Source organism: Saccoglossus kowalevskii, chromosome 19 (genome assembly GCF_978046115.1).
Source record: "Saccoglossus kowalevskii chromosome 19, keSacKowa6.1, whole genome shotgun sequence".
Taxonomy (NCBI): Eukaryota; Metazoa; Hemichordata; class Enteropneusta; family Harrimaniidae; genus Saccoglossus; species Saccoglossus kowalevskii.
This window is the reverse complement of record NC_140659.1, coordinates 26,428,764-26,450,759: the sequence shown is the minus strand read 5'-3', so window position 1 is coordinate 26,450,759 and position 21,996 is coordinate 26,428,764. Positions and strand designations below refer to the sequence as shown.

At 34.7% G+C, this 21,996-nt stretch overlaps 1 protein-coding gene across 1 annotated transcript in view; it reads right to left on the bottom strand.

Annotated features, from left to right (window-relative positions):
• The window catches only part of LOC100376472 (substance-P receptor-like), a 63,079-nt gene that overhangs the window by 23,670 nt on the left and 17,413 nt on the right, over positions 1–21,996 (bottom strand). Inside the window, exon 2 of the mRNA XM_002735349.4 lies at positions 13,691–13,829. The gene's annotated coding sequence lies outside the window, so the exon portion shown is untranslated. The remainder of the gene's footprint in view (positions 1–13,690; positions 13,830–21,996) is intronic.

The window sequence follows — 21,996 nt, the reverse complement described above, 5'->3', positions numbered from 1 at the left end:
TTGAAAACGAGTTCCACTTTCTATTACAATGCCCCAAATTTGAGGAAATTAGAACTCGTTTTATACACAAGTTTTACTATTGCCCAGCGCTTGAATGGAAATTTATTTTGCTACTGCAATCTGAAAATACACATACAATACAAAATCTTGCAAAATACGTATTCTACTCTTTACAAAAACGTCATAGTTTGTTGGAGGGAAATTTAACTGAAATATAAATTTTATTTGGTATTCATAGGTGAAGTATAAATTTGTAATATTCAGAGTAGCAGTGATTATTCTTGTCAAACGATCTATTTATTTATTTGTGTTATATTTAAGTCTGTACATTATGGCCTATGGCCAATGGTACTGAATAAACATATATATATATATATATTATGTATGGTATAAAATAAAGAAGAAGACATTTTACATACCGAGTACGTATTTTTGTATCGTGTAAGCAGTTAACTGGAAATACCCATTACTCTACTTCATTTCCTAGGTAAACCATGTATAAGTACGAATTGCATTGACTGGTTTTGTAAGTTGTTTTGTGGGTTATTTGTATCTTCTTGACTTAAAAATGGATCGCTTGAATTGTTTTTCGGAGGTATTACATTTAATATGCATTGTAGTGACGCCAGTTCAAAGCAAACGTTGTGTCTCTTTAAATCTGTGTCAGTTAAATTCTGATAATATTAAAAGGATTCTTTATTATCTTGATTGGAATAAGTGCGGCAGCAATTTGAGATGACTTCATAAAGCCATAGCATTGTATGGCGCAAATTAATTGTATTCCCATCGTTTAAGTGATTCCAAGCATATCCTTACAGCAGTCGCCAAAGCAATTCCATATACATATACACGACCCTCTGTAGTAGTCGCTAGAGAAATCCACTGTTTAATCGTTCAAATGAAGTTGTGGGCAGATTGTACGATAATGTGTTTCACAAAGACGCTTAGAGAATTTCAACATAGTCGGCACTGCGTTTGAAGTATAAATTCTATAATCATTAAAATTCACACACGCCTTCTCATTTTAAAATATATACCTCGATAAAAGTGGTTCACTTATAGGTTATCGGATATAAACCACCGTTTTATTCTGACGATAGACTTCTATGGTCTTTCTTTATTAACTCCTTCGGAACCGCCATTAAGACGTAAAAAAGTTCATGGGTCCACATGGTACACGCAACGACACCATCAACTTGGTAAATTTAATCACACATATTCAAAACAATTAATAAAAGGTTTTCGATTCCCTCGGCTATTACTTAATGCTACATAAACCAGCAGTGTGGAGTATTTATAGAATTTAAATTACATTTTAGATTTTGGACTGAACTTATCACAGTCACTGATGTAGAAAACAAAGGTGATTTCAATCAAACAAGAGCACCGCGAAGTCAGTAGTATATACGCTGATGAAACACAGTCTAGAAATTCTACTGGAAAATATTTCTCTTTTTCAGTAAAAAAAAGTATTTATTCAATTGTTTGTATGTTTGAAATTAGACATATCCACCCACTTTCAGTAATATAGCGTGTTTGCTGAGTATTGTAATATATTTGAATCCTATTAAAGTGAAAATGGGATTTATGATATCAAAAGTTCTTTGCAAGGTCATGTGACATCTGACACGTATGGTCGAATATTACAAAGTAGCAATAAAAAGCTCAGTTTTATTTAAAATCGTGTTGAAACCATGTGTCAGATGCAGCAATATGAACAAAATAATTTTAATAATAATATATACAGTATTGAAACATGTGTCGGTTACTGATTATCTGCTTTAATCTCAAATAATATATCCATATGTAATTAACCTTGTGCTTGTCAATATACAAACCCGTACTGACAAGCCATTTTACTATGGTGAATCGTGTTTTAAAACTACATATAACAATCTAGTTCGTATTCTTTTTAAAAAGCTGAACATCTAATCTACCATCATATTTTGGAAGTGTCGAATGGTTTTGACATTTACGTCTCATCAAATGGTTTCCAGGGATATAAAAACACTGATAATTGACCCAATTTTAACTTATTAAATAGGCAAACATTCCAAACTTATTGACATAATGTATATTTTGTATTTATAGTAGTTTAGCTTTCTTACACTATTTTTTTATTTTTATTTTTTTCAGCTCTTGTATATTTCAAGTGTAATTACGTGATAGTAGTGCATTCGCATGTCACAATTAGATTGGTGTGTCTGGGACTGTTCTCTACTCTGATCTCATTGAACTATTCACTGCGGTCAGACATAAAACGACGTACACATAGGGAAATATAGACAATAATAAATATTTCTAAATAATATATACTCTAATAGTCAGAAAATCGAGTGTTTATAAAAACTAATAATTCTCAACATTATAAATTAAATCTCAATAACACACCTGTAATACGTGTAATTCTACGGAGTGTTCTATGAATGTTGTTGACGCTATATTGAACGTACGACGGGTGACAGAATGTACCAACAAGATCTAGGAATGAAATTATTGTCTTTTTGTGAAAACGATTCATTGTATAATGGATGAAGTACAATAACATAGTCAAATAATTGAATGTAATAAATATTATAATAGAATTCACTGAATGAATACTAATTTCTCTAAATCGATAATTGAATATTACATTTCATCAAAGGGGTCTCAAATTAAATAGTTCAATTATGTTCACTTTTATTCTGAGTGTTTCATTACAAGAGCGATGGATTTACATTATGAATTCTGAGCAGTCGACAAGAATGACTAGAAATATCCTTACATGTATCTACAAACAATTAAAAACACTTAATACATTCTCTGTAAATATACTGGACCCAACTTGTTTTATACATATTTAAATCGTTCGTACATTTTGAGACGACGAATTCTTTCGTAATTTTCTGGTGTGAATAAAACGGTTCCAATTCTAACTGTTTATTCACAATTAATCAAACATGATAAAAAAATAAACAATAGTTTAAATATTGAGAAATAAATTTACTTTTAGAATCACAAATCAAACTTCAGGCTATAGGCTTGCCTATACCAAATGTAATTTTCTGACAAAATCGTATGCAAATTCACACATGTCAATCAATTCGATTCTACTTGGCCTATGTCACCTATATATGCGCTTTTCCTTTCACGTTTTTCCAATAAAATAAAGTGACGTCTTGTCGGTAACTTGCATAATAAACCTGGAAAAGGTGACACGTACTTTGATGACTAAGAACTTGATAATTTACATTCTGTCTTATCAATGATAAATTATGTCATAATTGCAAAACGTGTTCAAGGATGTGTGATACGAGCATAATTCAATCATTCATACTAAACCTACTTTACAATAATTATAATACAATTATACACAACAATTTGTACAGGTTTCACAAGCCACAATACCCTGGCCAATGTTTTAATATAGTGTCTCATTATTATTCGAGTCAGACGTATGGTCTACTTATCAAATTTGATAAATTCGATGAAAATCAATTCTTCGGGATTAGTATACTGTATACAAGTTTAATCTCATATCCTGTAATCCCGAATCTTTTTATATGTCGTTCTTTTGTGTAGGTCTTTACAGGACTTTCAAGTTACAAAAGAATAAAAAAGGAGTAGGCGTATACTGCAGTAAGAACAAACTATTGTGTAGTTGACCCATAATCATTTTTTTAGATTTGCATCAAACGCACGTATTTGTTTCCACGAAAAATGGCTTATACGAAACTTTTTCTGATAGTGAAATATATCACTCCGTTCAATGGAATTGATTACCCCTAAAACTGCACTCACATACTCCAATTGATCTGTTTTTAATCAATGCCGTTGAAGTTGTAGAGACTGTTTGTCATGCAATTCCTTTGGCAATACATCTTGTAGCAATGTTTTCGTCAATGATTGTTACATGGGTGATTGGTTATTGGAGTATATAGAGGCCATACAAAAGGATTAAGTGACTATTCGATCAAAGGTTTGGGGTTTCTTGAGGTTTCTTGATAGATTGGACAATATTTCAGATTAGATAAGTCATACTATAGTTGCATGACAAAGACGTCAACGATATTATGCAGAGAAACGTATAAGTGCAGGGCACTGAAATATAGAGCACTTAGTTTAGGTTTTCGAATGCCGTGTCTTTGTTTTCATTGTTTCTTTGCGACTGCAAGAGATTTTTCTCATAATGTAATGGTGAGCACTTTAGATAATAAAATGCAATGAGCTCGACTATTTTACACATACCCAATTCTATGACATTTATAATATGAGGTTATTACGAGGATACCTCAAAGTATGCACGAAGACAGTACAGCGGCAGTATCGACCGACGCGCAACAGAGGTCGATGCGCGGGTACTGTCTGAGTATTTTCCTTCCAAGGATACATCATGGGAATGCCGAAATCCTAAAAGTTTAGAACGGAATCAGTGAACTTCTTTATGTGGAGTCCGGTCAAACCCTCGTGGCAGCCATGTTTGTTTGCTTACGCGCGCAATCATTCCATTTTATCAAACACCGTAAAATTACGGCACGCTGTAATGGCGTTACGGTGACAGATGTATAATTATAAACAGTATCATCTTCGAAACCTATTCTACTATACTCGTATATCAGAAAAGTTATTGTCAGTGATATACGTCTCTCCAATATTTCGAAACCGTTTGGTTTTCGCCTATAATATGAAATGGTCATACGATTAAATGAGGTTTCCAATATTTCTTGTAGCCAGCATACCCTGTCGCTGTAGTCTACTGATATTGAATATTCATAAGTTATAGATATCTCGTTAGATGCATTACTTTACCATCATTTCCGGTCGATATTCATGTTTCGATAGACAGTGAACAGTGGCTACCCGCTGTGAAGTTCTGTTAGTAATATAAGTAGAAAAAAGACGAAAACAATAACGCGTGTGATAGATTTGATAAGTGAATCATGCCACTGTGTACCTGAATGCATACTGTGTAATTGTATAACACACTGTCATGTCATGTATGAAAACCTACAATCAAATACTGTGCATGGACAATTGAAAGATGCTTGTCGGTTAAATCCGGAAACGTATCCCTCGCTTAACTGGATGCGAGTATCGTTGCAATGCAATAACATAGTTTGTTTTCACTTTATTTCCGCTTTGTTTGACTGCTATATATTGAACGCAATGAATGTATCTGGATTAAGGCGGGTGGCTCTTTAATTCTGTTTTGCCGGGCGATCACGGTATATTTTGTTCTGACAAAATTTAAGCATACACCGTATTAGACCAACTCTAAAATTCGATATATTAAAATAGTTTAATAAATTACTACAACAAAGTCTTTAAAAACTTATCAACTTATTGACACGTTTGTTTTACAACCAGCGATATGGAACAATATAATAAGCATTGTTCTAAATGTACATTTACTCACACTCGCTGATTGCATTATTTTAGCGGCATCGACGCAATGACGCGTGACTAAAGTATTTGGCCGGTCTACTTACTGCACCTTAAAATCTAAATTGCTGTTGTTAATTTCACGGATGGTCTGTTAAAAGCTTGGTTTACCGAGGCACTTTTATATTAGGATGTCAATAGTCAGGCATTTATTTTGAAAAATTAAATCCAATTGCCAGCATGTCAATTACGTGTGGGTGTTGTGTCGTCACGGTCATATCTCTAACACATACCGTGACTGTGAGTTTGATAAATATAGTAATGTGTCTGATGATGTTAACGTTTTTTAACGGTTTTCAATATAGCTATACAATGACCTCTTACTAAGATGTTGACATAGCTACTCTATTCAATGATCTCTCAAAAAGATGTTAACATAGCTACTCTATTCAATGATCTCTCACGAAGATGTTAACATAGCTACTCTATTCAATGATCTCTCACTAAGATATTAACACAGATACTCTATTCAATGATCTCTCACTAAGATGTTAACACAGCTACTCTATTCAATGATCTCTCACTAAGATGTTAATATAGCTACTTTATTCAATGATCTCTCACTAAGATTTTAACACAGCTACTCTATTCAATGATCTCTCACTAAGATGTTAACACAGCTACTCTATTCAATGATTTCTCACTAAGATGTTAACATAGCTACTATATTCAATGATCTCTCACTAAGATGTTAACATAGCTACTCTATTCAATGATCTCTCACTAAGATGTTAACACAGCTACTCTATTCAATGATCTCTCACTAAGATGTTAATATAGCTACTCTATTCAATGATCTCTCACTAAGATGTTAACATAGCTACTCTATTCAATGATCTCTCACTAAGATGTTAACACAGCTACTCTATTCAATGATCTCTCACTAAGATGTTAATATAGCTACTCTATTCAATGATCTCTCACTAAGATGTTAATATAGCTACTCTATTCAATGATCTCTCACTAAGATGTTAACACAGCTACTCTATTCAATGATCTCTCACTAAGATGTTAACATAGCTATTCTATTCAATGATCTCTCACTAAGATGTTAACATAGCTACTATATTCAATGATCTTTCACTAAGATGTTAACATAGCTACTCTATTCAATGATCTCTCACTAAGATGTTAACACAGCTACTCTATTCAATGATCTCTCACTAAGATGTTAATATAGCTATTCTATTCAATGATCTCTCACTAAGATGTTAACATAGCTACTATATTCAATGATCTTTCACTAAGATGTTAACATAGCTACTCTATTCAATGATCTCTCACTAAGATGTTAACATAGCTACTCTATTCAATGATCTCTCACTAAGATGTTGACATAGCTACTCTATTCAATGATCTCTCAAAAAGATGTTAACATAGCTACTCTATTCAATGACCTCTCACGAAAATGTTAACATAGCTATTCTATTCAATGATCTCTCACTAAGATGTTAACATAGCTACTCTATTCAATGATCTCTCACTAAGATGTTAACATAGCTATTCTATTCAATGATCTCTCACTAAGATGTTAACATAGCTACTCTATTCAATGATCTCTCACTAAGATGTTAACATAGCTACTCTATTTAATGATCTCTCACTTAGATGTTAATATAGCTACTCTATTTAATGATTTCTCACTAAGATGTTAACATAGCTACTCTATTCTATGATCTCTCACTTAGATGTTAACATAGCTACTCTATTCAATGATCTCTCTCTAAGATGTTAACATAGCTACACTATTCAATGATCGGTCACTAAGATGTTAACATAGCTACACTATTCAATGATTGGTCACTAAGATGTGAATATAGCTACACTATTCAATGATCTCTCACTAAGATGTTAACATAGCTATTCTATTCAATGATCTCTCACTAAGATGTTAACATAGCTACACTATTCAATGATCTCTCACTAAGATGTTAACATAGCTATACTATTCAATGATCTCCCACCAAGATGTTAACATACCTATCTATCCAATGATCTCTAACTAAGATGTTAATATAGCTACTCTGTTTAATGTTCTCTCACTATGATATTATGATAGCTACACTTTTCAATGATCCCTCACTAAGATGTTAACATAGCTACTCTTTTCAATGATCTCTCACTAAGATGTTAATATAGCTACTCTATTCAATGATCTCCCACTAAGATGTTAACATAGCTACTCTATTCAATGATCCCTCACTAAGATGTTATTATAGCTACTCTATTCAATGATCTCCCACTAAGATGTTAACATAGCTACTCTATTCAATGATCTCTCACTAAGATGTTAACATAGCTACTCTATTCAATGATCTCTCACTAAGATGTTAACATAGCTACTCTATTCAATGATCTCTCACTAAGATGTTAACATTGCTACTCTATTTAATGATCTCCCACTAAGATGTTAACATAGCTACTCTATTCACTGATCCCTCACTAAGATGTTAATATAGCTACTCTATTCAATGATCTCTCACTAAGATGTTAACATAGCTACTCTATTCAATGGTCCCTCACTAAGATGTTATTATAGCTACTCTATTCAATGATCTCCCACTAAGATGTTAACATAGCTACTCTATTCAATGATCTCTCGCTAAGATGTTAACATCGCTATTCTATTCAATAGTAGTTTATAAATTTATAAACGCTGCTCGGACTGATAAATATGATATATAGAAGATAATATTTGGTAATCGTAGTCCTAAATAACTATTAAAAATAGCTAGACGTTTCGAGTAATGGCTCTTTATCGATAGCATAGAAGAATATTTTATTCTATGCATTGTATTGAGACACTGGTACTTCACATTACGTTGCTACACTTCTACTGATTAGAAAATTTGTTTTTCAATGTATCTTACTCTATCTCAACATGGCAAAAATAAAAAAACATTTTTATTGTCACTGTGCGTACCTGTTGCATAAAGTGCGCACATTGCTGTACAACAATAGTCACATAAACAAGCATGCCATGCTTTCAAATTTTAACGTTTTATGGACATAATAATTCGAATAAATCATGTTTGTATTTCAATTATGATTTTTGTGGGATTATAAAATTCGCATTTTCCGCCAACAGAACGATTTCCCTTAGCTACCAAATGATGAATATTGGGATACCTTTGACTGTTATTGGAAACCAATGTTATGAGATATTTGTTAATGCTGGTTTCAAGGTCAATCAATAAATATCATGGTCACAAGCAATAAGACAGAAAGCATAATAATTCCTGATCCAATTCACTCATTTGATAAGCCACCAGATAGCCCCCCCCCCCAAAAAAAAAGCTTGCGATAATAAGTTGGTCACAGGCATATCGAATTAACCACAGTCGCTCTATCCCTCTAGAGGTACTATGAGTTAACGAATAACAGTTATCCTAGAAACCTTACGTGAAAATATACTTCGTGTTTCCGTACCGTTATTGGGCTCTGTTGTGCCAGTACAACCCTAGAGAGGTGATCGTCATTGTTCTCTATCGGCGTGTATTTTAAACATGCCTGCTTAATGTAGGTATTATGTAACTACCAATCCCTAGACACAAAACTAATAATTGCATTTATAAACCAACTTGTACTGCTTTTTGTTCATTATGCTTCTAAACCCTCTTTGCAAGGCAATTCTTTATCTTTATTTCCTCGCTATATGAATTGCCCAAATAGCGAACATTGGGTTGTAGACACGCGCTGAGAACGTCAACTAGCTGACACGGGTGTTAATGCAATAATTGAATCTAACAAGCTAGTTAAACTTCATATCATTATATTGAATGACAAGTTATTTCCTTTACTGACAGAGCTTTATTTTTTACATTTTGAAAAATAGTTGAAATTTCCATGTTATTATTTGGGCCCAGGAACAGAAAAAGCAAATATAGTTGCTATACTAGTATATTAAATGTACAAAGATGAGTAAAAAACAAAACAATGAATGAAAAGCTAAACAGTAAAATTTTGGCGTAAATTACGCGAAAATGTCTTAAATGTGTCAGTCAAGTACAGCAGAAACTTTAATATTTATTTCGAAATCTTGGAAATTCATTTATTGATGATTTATGAAGAATATTAGTATTGAATATTATACAAATTGTAACCTTAGTCAAATTCGATATCCATGTCAATATATCCACTCGCAAACACATTATCGACAATTTAGAAACAGATGTTAATGGTGCTTTCTGGCAAAGTCAACAATTGTATTATTGTACAAAATTAATAAAAGAATTATAGCAAAGGTTGTGGCATGTATCTCAACTTACTGTTGTGTCTCTGTACAGTTTGTGCAATTCTTCGCTTACGTGTCCAGTAATAAAACTAATTGGAACCCCCAAAAACAGAATGGGCAACAGATGAGAATACATTCAATGTAAATAATGCGAATGACCCATGAACTGTGAGGTAATACATTGTTTGTTTGTTGTTGACCTGTAAATATGTTGTAGTTTAAGTATGATGGACTGGTCTCCCGCAAACCAAAGCCAGAGTAGCAAGCTCGCAGCATTCATTCGGTCGTTAATGCGGCAAGGACTAAGAATGAAGAGCGCCACCAGCGTATTAAAACATGAATATAAATTAAATTAGTTTGACAGGTACTTTGTGGTTCACAGCTTTTGTGGTGTATAATTTACGTTCCATGTATTACGTGTGATTACAATGATTGGATGGCGATTTTATCCACATTATTTACACAACGGTAAATTGTTTTGATTTTTATATTATTAGATGTCTGTTAGCTCGCGTAAGTGGGGATATATTGCAGGTCATTGTACCAGGTACGCACCACATTGGCGACTATCTGTCGCACTTAAACGCGTAAACATGCATGATAACCGTTTCCGAGTCCACTAATAACACTGTTGAGTACTAAATACGTTTTTTTTTTATTCGATACATTGAATAGATTTTGCAAAATGAATATTTTAGATTTATAAAATAACCATTTATACCGTATTTTTTTAATTACGCTATTTCCGTCAATAACTGGGGGAATGACAAAGTACGATAAGAAAATGGTAGAAATTGTCTCACTTCGCCGTATAATTAAATGTGGCGCCTTCTTGGTCGTTAAGCCCAGCAGTGACAGATCTATGATTACACCGACAAATTTCACCAGCAAGTCAGAGCTTAACAAGTTTTTATCGTGTTCTTCATTGTCAGCAAGACATATGTCAAGGGCAACGTCGTGTTTATCACGGCAAACCCCTGCGCGCTATTATTAGGTATTGTCTAATTATGTTATCATGATACACGTCTGTACTTTTGTTCATTCAACCCCAAATGGTTAAATCATATTATACATTGCATCGCGCGTAGCTTTCAGTTTATGTAATAATTACTCGTGCTTAACGAGGCATTTACTAACAACTCGGTAAATAAACAAAAATATGTGGGTTGACTTTTCCCGTTTAAATGTCAGTCATTCGAGCATATTCCCATCAGATATACGAAGAATTGTTGATATCCGTTTTGAAACCCGCGGCAAACATCGCCGTGTTATTCATATAATATATCATACTATATTAGGCTGCAGGCAGTTTTAATATTGAAAGTGATGTGCTGGAAAAATTACCTTTGTACACGTGTCAGTCTCCTTCATGACGGTTTCAGAGCATCTTAGGGTAAGAGTACGGTGAATCTAGTCTTACTTTGGTTGATGGGGAGTAATTTGCAAACAGCTGTTACACTATTATATTGATTAAATATTCCGATATGAGGAGGCTGGGTTTCAAGCTGGTCAATATGAAATAGTTGCTATCTTCGCTATCTGACGACCGTTTTACCACTGTGTATACACAATGAAATCTCGATCATAGTAATGTACACCTAAAATGACAGCGTTATGAACGCTTCCATAAACACTCATATGTGATGTTAACAATACTCGCGTTCACAAATATTAAATTATTTCTTCTATCTGCACTCCTGATGGAGCATTTAAATGGATTGACGTTATTTGGAGAAGAGGATAAGGTTGGGAAACAGATGAACGTTGTTTTATTTTAATGTAGTCTAGTGTCCATCTTTTATATTATGCTTGTCAGTACGCCGAGAAATTTTCCTGAATTGAATTTTATAATCCGGATGTACATTCGCCTTTGTTAAAGTTCCGGTTCCGGTGCATGTGTGATGCAAAAAGCACAGGGTGCCAAAATCGCTGTATCCCCGTTGTATCTCTAGTTTGAAGGGCTAGAAGCAATTATATCTGTCGAACTACTTCACAGATTGATATAACACTTGGCAATAGGTGATCCGTGAAACATACATGTGTTCAATTTAACATCCGTACTTATTATTCATTGCATAATTTACATAAATATAATTTAGATAAAGTAGCTACTTGTTAACTGTTTTCTACATGTACCTTTCGTAGTTTTTCTAAACAAAAACAAAAAACGGCAAATAGGTTCTCGAGGAGCAATTCACTGACGTGACCAGTTTAAGAATCATCTGTACATATTAATTTCTAATTCACATATATTAGGCACTTTTCGCTTTTCCAGAACCACTTAATCAATTTATATGACAATTTACAGACGAGGTACTTCATAGGCCACCATTCATAGATATAGATGTCATTCCTAGTAATCTTCCCGTTTGTATTGTCGACTGTTGTGCATTTCAGAGTGCAGATCTGTGTCAACTGACAGACTTCTTGTTTGATAAGCTAATTATAAATTACATTTCACGGTATTAATCTGCTCAGTTTTCTTTGCTTGTACTTGTTATTTGTACAGTTGGAAGGAAGTCAATATACGCATCTGGCGAATCATTCCCGAGTCTGGAAATTTAAAACTGAAAACGCTCTTTTTATAATATACACCAAAGAATCAGAAACATTCTCAACAACAAAAACTGCATGAGTTTCCCAAGTTTCAGACATATTAACTCAATTATAGCATCAATATTGGTAACAAAACAAAGGAACATTTATATGTAAATACGAACACTGAAGCTTCCCTCTCAACGGAGACTAGTTTCCGATATTTAATTTCTTTGACGGCTTTGTACGGTCTGAATGCACTAGGGTTATCAATTTACATGAATATTGTATAACGCAGCAAAACTCTACATTCACAGTGTCAATCAACAACATATGTACATTTCCCCCTAACTGTCCCATAACTTCGAACAATTTAATTCTGTCGGGAATCCTATCAGCTAAAGTCGCTTTATTGGCATTTAACTTAAAAGTGATTAATGGGTGAGCATACGGTGTTGAACGGTGAAGCGTGACATGTCTACTGATCCATCTTACAAGAAACGATGTGTTATGCCACTACACTACACTACACTACACTGGACTACACTGCACTGCGCTGCACTGCGCTGCACTGCGCTGCGCTGCGCTGCGCTACTCTACGCTACGCTACGCTACGCTACGCTACGCTACACTACACTACACTAAGCTACGCTACACTACACACATGTACAGAAGTAACATCTTCGCCACACGACATATTCCTTAACGTTGTCACGAACCAAATGAAACATTTGATAGAGTAAGCGTTTATTTGCACGATCCCGGCACCATATTTAATCAAAATGTCTCCGGGCCGAGTCAACGCGTACATCGGCGTCCCTATTACTCAGAACAGTTTGAAACAAAGAATATCAGACGGGAGACCTTTTATATTATGCTTGTTGTATCCATTACAACTGCTACTATGCGAGCATTTCACTTTGTATATAGACTACACTGGTTGGAAAACATAAGTATTACAATTTAGGCCTATACAAATGTAAACATACACATTATCTACCTAGTGGGGCGTTGTTAGTCGGTAACTACCAGTTGCGGTCCGTGTGTCCGTGGCTGGTGGACCGGATATAAGATTATCGGCAGTAGGTAATGAAATAATGACAACATATACTAAACACCATCCTGAATGTCCTGTATGTTTGACGATGCGACTACATCCTGATCGTTTCGACGATGCGACTACATCCCGATTGCTAACAGACATGAAAGTGTATCTATGTGCGGCTTTGTAAAGATTTTTTACTAGTCTACCGGCCACTGAGCTTGAAGTAATGTGCAAGTAGTCGTATTTGACACGGGACACTGTTGATACCTTTAAACAAGAACGCGAATAGATGAGCGGTTGATATACTGGATGTTCATGTTGGTGATATGGTCAAATTATGTGTGAAGTTCGCCAGTTATGTAACACATGTCGCGTAATCAGAGGCTAATTCATCCGCGAAGTGGAGCATCGATTGAGGACAAGATAAACGTAAATTGTATACAATGACCACTTACCTATTTCTGCACTAATATGTTCGCTGTAGTGATATATATTAACAGTTGATCAAAGGTTTGTTTTTTTCATACGTAGACGTTGGCATTTTATACATGTACTGTCTGCGAGGCTGCACGGTGAAGAAACCTGCTCCAACGGCTGGGGAAAGAGAAGAGTTACATCAGAGTGCTGATAGTTACGTGGTGCGTAGTCATGGTAACCTGTGTTACGTACGAGGACGGCAGACCAATCCCCGGTCTTGAATTATATCTCATTAAAAAAAAAACAGAGTTCCGCGTTGTAAGTCACAATAGTTTATCAGCAAAGATCGTCTTTTTTCCGCTTTTTCGTTGATACTAGAAATTACCATTTGCAATTGCTGAACAGCAGTGCGATGTTTCGTGCTTGGTAATTGATTCGTGGTTCTTCAAGCGCGCAATTTGCATATTGAATCGTAGAAAATAACTAATGACGGGCTAAACAGACATTAACAGACTCGCCAGATCACGATATACAAGAGTGGCTAACCTGTAAATGGTATTTATTAAAAACGCTGACAAGTGTCACTCTCGCGTAAAGTATATTGACAAATTGACAAGCACGCTGAAAAGGAACAACACTTTCCTCATTTCTATATATTCAGCACGCGACGTCACTGATAGCCAAAATAAAGCGACGAAACAGAGTCTTTATTTGGGTGTAAATGTGACACCATTCATCTAACGAGTATCTTGTGCGAATTCCTTTCACAAAATAATGTTATCACCGAGGCGTACAATTTTGTCATATTCTTATCTTTCGTTTGATTTTGGGAGTAACAAATTTGTATTATTCAGAAGCAATTAATTTGATGACGTTTTTTAAACTTATTCAAGATTGATCGACGTCTGAATAGAAAATACTGGGTTAGTCTCGATCAAGTTTTCAATTATACTGGATGTAATTACTACATGTATTGATAACTAACATGAGCAAATGTCAAGTTTGATGTTTTTTGTTTGAGACGATTCAATATATGTAAACCAGTTACACTTGAATATTATTGATCGCACGCACCTTTTTATTTAATTTGTGTATTTTGTCTCTCCAGTGACACTATTGTCCCGCCGAATGTTTTCAATTCACACAGATTGGGTTGTTTAATATATTACACGAAAATTGACCTAAACATCTCTTTAAAAAATAGTTTAATTTAATTGGTTTGAAGCAGGCGTATTTTATCCAGGCAATGTGGTGTGTATATATATATATATATATATATATATATTAGTGACGTTTCTTTTATGTTTGAGAATAACATATGTAACAACAAATATCTCTGCTATGAAATGCTGCGTACACAAGTGGGTGGGCGGTATTAATTGTGTGCAAAAATAAATTGTAAAAAATGGTGTTTTTTGAGGGAAGGAGGATTACTCATAGCAAGCTGATGTACTTTCTATACTAAAAGGATTTCTGCTTTCTTGCGATATTCCTTAGAGCAAAGACTGACGTTTGTTTTCTTCTTCCTTTCCCCATAAATATGTGACATGCCGGCAATTCACTGTCATTATCGTTTACTTCTAGTGGGTGGTGAAGCAATCCCAAGACGCAATTCGACAAAATATATGTTCATGCTCGAGGTTATTTCCACACTCATTGCGTGACCTATGACACCATGCCGTGACCGTTCACGGTATTCAAGGTCGTAGTACTGAGTAAGGCTGTATATTGTGCCTAAGGTAACGGCGTTTCTCTGTGTCCGATTTCCTTGGGAAATCCTACAAGATGAAGGTTTTAGTTTGTTTCCATCGATGCGATGCACACTTGTGGCCTGTATTTCGTCTAGTATTCGCCTATCACCAAAAGTGGGGAAGGATCTCTCTTGCTGTTTTACTAAACTTAAAGATGTTTTGACATTACGTTCGTCGCCGTGATAAGTGGGTATATCATTGTTACAATATATACGTAAATAAGAAATTCAGACGTCTTGAATTGTTCTTGCCGAATAAATCCACTAAAGATAATCATTTTTTGCGGGAGTGTTACCATGACAATAGTGACTCAAAATTAGAATTCACTCAAGAGAGCGTATGTTGGTATAAAAATATCCCTATATAATCACAACAGTATATAACGCATCAGAATACGTCAATTCAAATATTGATTTATCTTGCTTAACGTACAATGTTGTCTGATCACGCACTACACGAACAATATAGTCGCATATCCTCTCTGCATATCGCAAAATGTATCAGATTCGCCACTTCAACACAAGTGTGTTCGTCAGTCTGGTGCCAAATGTTTGTTTTTTTCTTATAAAACAGACGAATGCATGATAATTGCGGTGATTTTGACATTGATTTGGTTTAAATCAACTCGTGTTAGAGCGGCATAGTTGTAGAAGCGACGATTGCGGCGTTTCAAATATGTACCTGTTGTTTCAATCGAAATCACGCCCACCCTGAATAAACCGGCGACTCCCTATGAAAACCGACCACAGATCCCAGTCCCAGTCATGGTCGATTTTGACAGGTATTACTGTATAAGACTTTATATCTTTACGACTTTCCGCTGATTTGACACGTGTTAATGCATTAAATAACGTCAATGTTTTTAATTAGGCGATCCATAAATCGCATACATTGCTATGTGTTACGTTAATCAGCCGTGGACAGTATGCAGGTGGATGGAAACGCCTTTCTAAAATTATTAATTCTCGTATGAAATGTTGAGACACCCGCTAATAACATTAAACAAGATTGTTTAAATATATAAACCTTTGTAATTTATCAATTTGTTCTGGGACCAGACTAGGATTTGGGGATTTATTTGCCGCCATCTAACATATTTGATATAAAGACCTATTTCGATCATTGTATGGCATGGTGTTATTCTGAGCTCAGTGGCAAAGACGAGAATGATTTAATCTGTAACTAACTGTTATTTCCATGTTGGAACACGAGTGTTATAAACACAATTATACTGTCTGATTGTTATTGACAACACAATAGACTTGAAGGGATAATTAAAGAGAGTGTCCAATTATGTTAATTAGGTTGTTTAGAGGTTGCTCCGCTGACTTAGTTTTAGTTGAATATAACGTTAATACAATTAATATTATCAACGTTTTACGTACACAACTGTAACTTTATGCATTTTTATAAGAAAAAAATAAATGAAATGAGCACTGATAATGTATACTCATTTAAATGTTTGTTCTTTTAATATTTGCATCATATCACACAGTAATGAAAGGATACGAAGTTAATTGATTGACACAAATATTTACTGATGATGCAATAGCTCATATTAATTACTAATAAATTTAGTATTCTTTGAAAAGCTTCATAATCCAGTTCTATATAACTGGTTTCCAACAGGTTTTAATCTCCAATGGACAATAGTCATGATTAAACCGCTGAGATCTCATTGAGAACGACATTGTGCCCAGCTAAACACTCTCAACGAGAATTGGCGGCCATTTGCCTTTAATTTGTATTGATATAATCATGCAAAGATGACGTAATATGTAATTTACAAGGCAAGGCACAGGTGGTTATCTTACCGGTTATATGAGACCAATTCTCACTGGAGTTAAGATGAATTACGTAGAGATCACAGAATTGTTCATAGACGCCTGATTGACAGTTCTCGGACGCAATTAGTAATTCTCCTATTGTAAGGTAGACAGATTATGTTAAACACCCCGTACACATTGTCATAGTGCAACAGATATTAAACTATAGGGAACATGTATGCTTTTTTGATTTGCTTAAAAAATCTGCACATTATAGATAGAATAACATCATGACAAAGTAGGTCCTTGTTGAATAGTCTTGTATTGGATCGGGAAACGTTGTGCTATGCACTGTACGTTCTTGAATAGAAACGAATAATGAACAAAACGTCTGCAATACTGCTAAATGGTATCTACGTAGAATATCACCATGATAATATATGAGAATTAGAAATATGCGCATTTGTCAATACATATATACATGTGTATCTATATACATGGCCAATCTCAACAAACTTTCATTCTAATGCGCCCTGACTCCCCCGTCATGAAAGCCGTAACAAGAAATTACATTCACAAAACCGCAATGCTGTTGTGTTTTCAAACACCAAACGGGTGACGCACTTACGTGTATGAATACGAATTACCGCAAAACATGCAATAATGGTTTCTGCGTAAATATTTTAACAGTTATCACCAAAACCATACAACAGCTATATACGTTATATATGACTTGTTTTAACCTTGTCTTCGCACATGTCATGAGTTTCCATGTACTTAAACGGTTGAATAAAGTGTTTCATAATTTAAATGAACAGTAATGTGAGAAGAAGAAGTAGTACAGTAAGCACAGGGGATACAAACTACATAAACTAAGGTTATTTGTGTTTTTTTCTACTGTTAAGCACATACATCAAAACAACACATATATCATGAACGACTGGGACAATTTGTTTGATTTTCCTTGACGCAATCGGATATTTTACATTCGGTAACCAGACCCCTATTACGACATACTATGTGCTACTTACCGATAATCACATTTTTTCTGCCAGGTATCGATTTAAAGTAGCAGATGTCGGATTATCGGATTATCTCGTCTATTGTGACATGAGAAACATGTTCAAACAGCGTTGACATGGGGAGGATATCAGCTTTATATTACAAAAGGTGAGCTATGCGGCATCATACCTTAAATTGTTAACACATGCGTATGTCACAACCGGAGGCCACGGGTGGTACTAATATTCCTGCTAATGTTGGTTTAAGGCCTAGTGCTAATTCTCGCTACAATATCATGAGGCTCTGCAGTTCCAAGAACTCTATACCGAAAAGGGTTATTAAGAAGCGTGTTTGTGTACTGTGATTTAATATTTAAAACGAGTTGCGTTACTAAACTAAACAGTTTACGTTTCGGCGCATGACAAATTCATGGCTCGGAGAGGAACGTGTATAACCCACCTAATCACTCTCAGTTCCAATGCCTGTTTCCTATCATCAAATTTCTTGCAAAGGAATCTTCCACTTATCTTTTATATCTTATTGGATATTTGCAAATATTCTTGATTTCAAAAGAGATTTGAATCATTCAACTCTTTGACAACATAATTGATGGGATGATTCAGAACATTACGTTCTAAAACCTACATCTCTGATTAGGCGTTATTATTGATAGATCAATCATGTCTTCTGTAAACTCAGTAAAACGCAATGTGTTGTGAATGCGCTTTTATTGTATTTACGTTTGGCCGTTGACAACAAATCTAAGAATATATATTGTGTGTGGCTCTGTAATGCGTGTCACAGTAGTTGTGAGGAATTGTGCTGTTTCAAAAATTAAACATTCCCTGGCATAACAAACACCATTGCTATGATGCAAAATTGTTGACAATATTTGTTATAAGTTTTTTATTCTTTTGTGAATAAATTAAACCCAATCAAGTGATATGTATATGTTATCTAATCTCAGTCTAAGTCGCGCATTGTAAAAGGTATTCAAATCATTTATCATCTCATTCGTCCCCGTAAATATATGTTTGTCACATAATAAATTATGTTTTAATTGAATGTATATTTATTTAAACAATAACAACCGATGATAAAATAGAACCTACAATATACCAGAGGGAAATCCACTTGACATAAAAAAAAGTTTCATGATTGACTTGGTGTAAAGTTCGTGACTAACACGCGAGTCGTCCTAGTTGTACATCATCTAGGCTGGGCATATATTTAAATCCAATCTAATAATAATCAATGGCTTATCTGCACGCGTTATGCTCAACTGTGTTGATATTCATTGAAATAAATGGCTGGTTGTTAAAGTAAATTAAATAATATGTTCATTATTGTCTATTGTTATTAACAAATGTTTGCGACTTTAGAAATTATTAGCAGCAATTGTGGCGTAAGATATTCTACGCGCAACTGGCTATCGCGGCGAGTTGCGGCCAATAAATGGCACTGGGTTCTTTTGAATGGAAACAGCGGCTAACTAACTAGCTAACTAGATTACCTCTCACTTGAGTGTTGGAATTCATTTAATTTATTTCTATTTTATTTTTAGGCTGGTTATTTATTTTCAATAATGATTTTTTGTTGGTATTTCTTTAAACTGAAATTAGTAATTTGTCACTCATATTCAACGAACGTTAAATTAATGATCACAATCCCAAAAAGTTGTATGTATTAGTTTAGCTTATGTGGGTTAATTTTTTCCTTATCCACTTCTAATTCGGCACACTGATATCAAGATCATACTTCGAACACAACGAGTAGTTTTTATTTCTGATTGGTCTTTTACTGAGTTGACTAGCAACGATTGTGGCGTAAGATATTCCACGCGCGACTGTCTGGCTTTCACACCGTCGATATCTAAACACTCGCGGTGAGTTTGGGCCAATAAATGGCACTAGGGACAAACATATCGATGATATTGAAATACAAAAACATGTGCCTGCTTTGAATTGAAAGAGTGAGTCCCACCGTGTGTTATGATTTAAACGTTTCATGTCGACACTTACCAAATTATTGTCATTAAACCGAACCAGATGTTATATCTCAGAACGGGTGGGTCATCGCTTAAAAATAAAATGTGCTTATTAATCACACTCTAGTAACTATGTATAAGGCAGGTTACTGAAATTAAATTAACATCAATTTCCCTCTGTGTGTTTGACGTGGTAATCGCGAGTCAATATTATGCAAATCGCATTCGTTTCCTCGGCAACTTACATAAAGTTGGTTTAAACAGCTAAACGCTTCAGGAAGCTATCACTATGGCAAATTGAGTACGTAATGTCAATTATGTGACACTGATTACATGTGGTGAATTTCGAGAACAAACTTAGAAATCGCAAAATGGCAACAGCGATGTAATTACATCAGCTCTCACCTGAGTGATGGAATTAATTTAATTTATTTCGTATATAGGCTGGTCATTTATTTTCAATAATGATTTTTGATGGTATTTCTTTAAACTGAAATGAGTAATGTATCACTCACATTCAGGGAACGTTAAATTAATGATTCCAATCCCGTATAGTTCTATGTATGATTTTAGCTTATGAGGGTTAATTTTCACCTAATCCACTTCTAATTCGGCACACTGATATCACGATCATATCTCGACGAGTAGATTTATTTCTGACTGGTCTCTAAAAAGCCATACATAAACGTGTAATGTTTGTCGTGACAAAACGACTACATTGAACTCGATTTTATTACAGTCATCAAATATGTCTCATCGCATTTCCGGTCATGGTTTTCCCCAAGTAGAGTTTGTGCCGTGACCGAATGTTTTACGTGTCACGTAGCTAATGTATTGAAGCGTTTACGCAGTATTTTACATTTTAATAGACCACATGGGATAGAAAACAGTATAGTTAACTTTAGAATGAACTGTGCGATTCAATAACATAACTCTTTTTTATCGGGTCAAGTAACATGTCAACCTGGAGCATTTTGACTTTGACATTGACACATACTAATGCGGCGATTCTACCCTTCTAGCATCTTAATGGAAAATCACTATCATGTCTAACGTGTTCGATAATTCAGTACATCTCTGCATTTAGGCGTATCAGTGTTTTATTAAAGAACCGTAATAAACGGACACACCTAAAATTCGAATCAATATTCAGCATTAGTAGCTAACGTTCCCAGTTGGGGAAATTGCACGGCGTGCTTTTGTCGACATATTGCATACGAAATTGATGAACTTTCTTGCATTATAGTTAAATTATACTGACCAGTTGACCTTACATGTGTTAATATATATTGTGTATTCGACATGTGTGCGTCACCTCAAGGAATCACTGAATAATTTATTGTACTTCTTCGGATCGACTAAAGCGGACATTTACGAAGCTAGTACTAACATTTATTCCTTAATGAGATTGGTCATTTCTGAAAAATATTTTATCTTGAGTGACGTGTTTATTCTGGACATCAATATTTATAGAATGGCATTTGATATTCTATATTAGATGTAAAGAATGATATATTTGCGAATGATACGCGTCTTCCTTTTTAATTCCTGTGAGATGTACGCACATTCCTAGGACATAGGGCTGTAACACAATGATATATCTAGTTGGTTGCATACTAAAATAATATGAGGTTATATTACGAGGATACTGTAAAGTATGCATGAAGACAGTACAGCGGAAGTATATCGACCGACACGCAGCGGAGGTCGATGCGACGACGTACTGTCTGAGTGCTTACTTTGCGGTATCCTCGTAATAAATTATTATTGTACATCTTTTCCTCCCAAGAATACATCATTGGAATGCCGAAATCCAAAACGGTTAGAACAGTATTAGC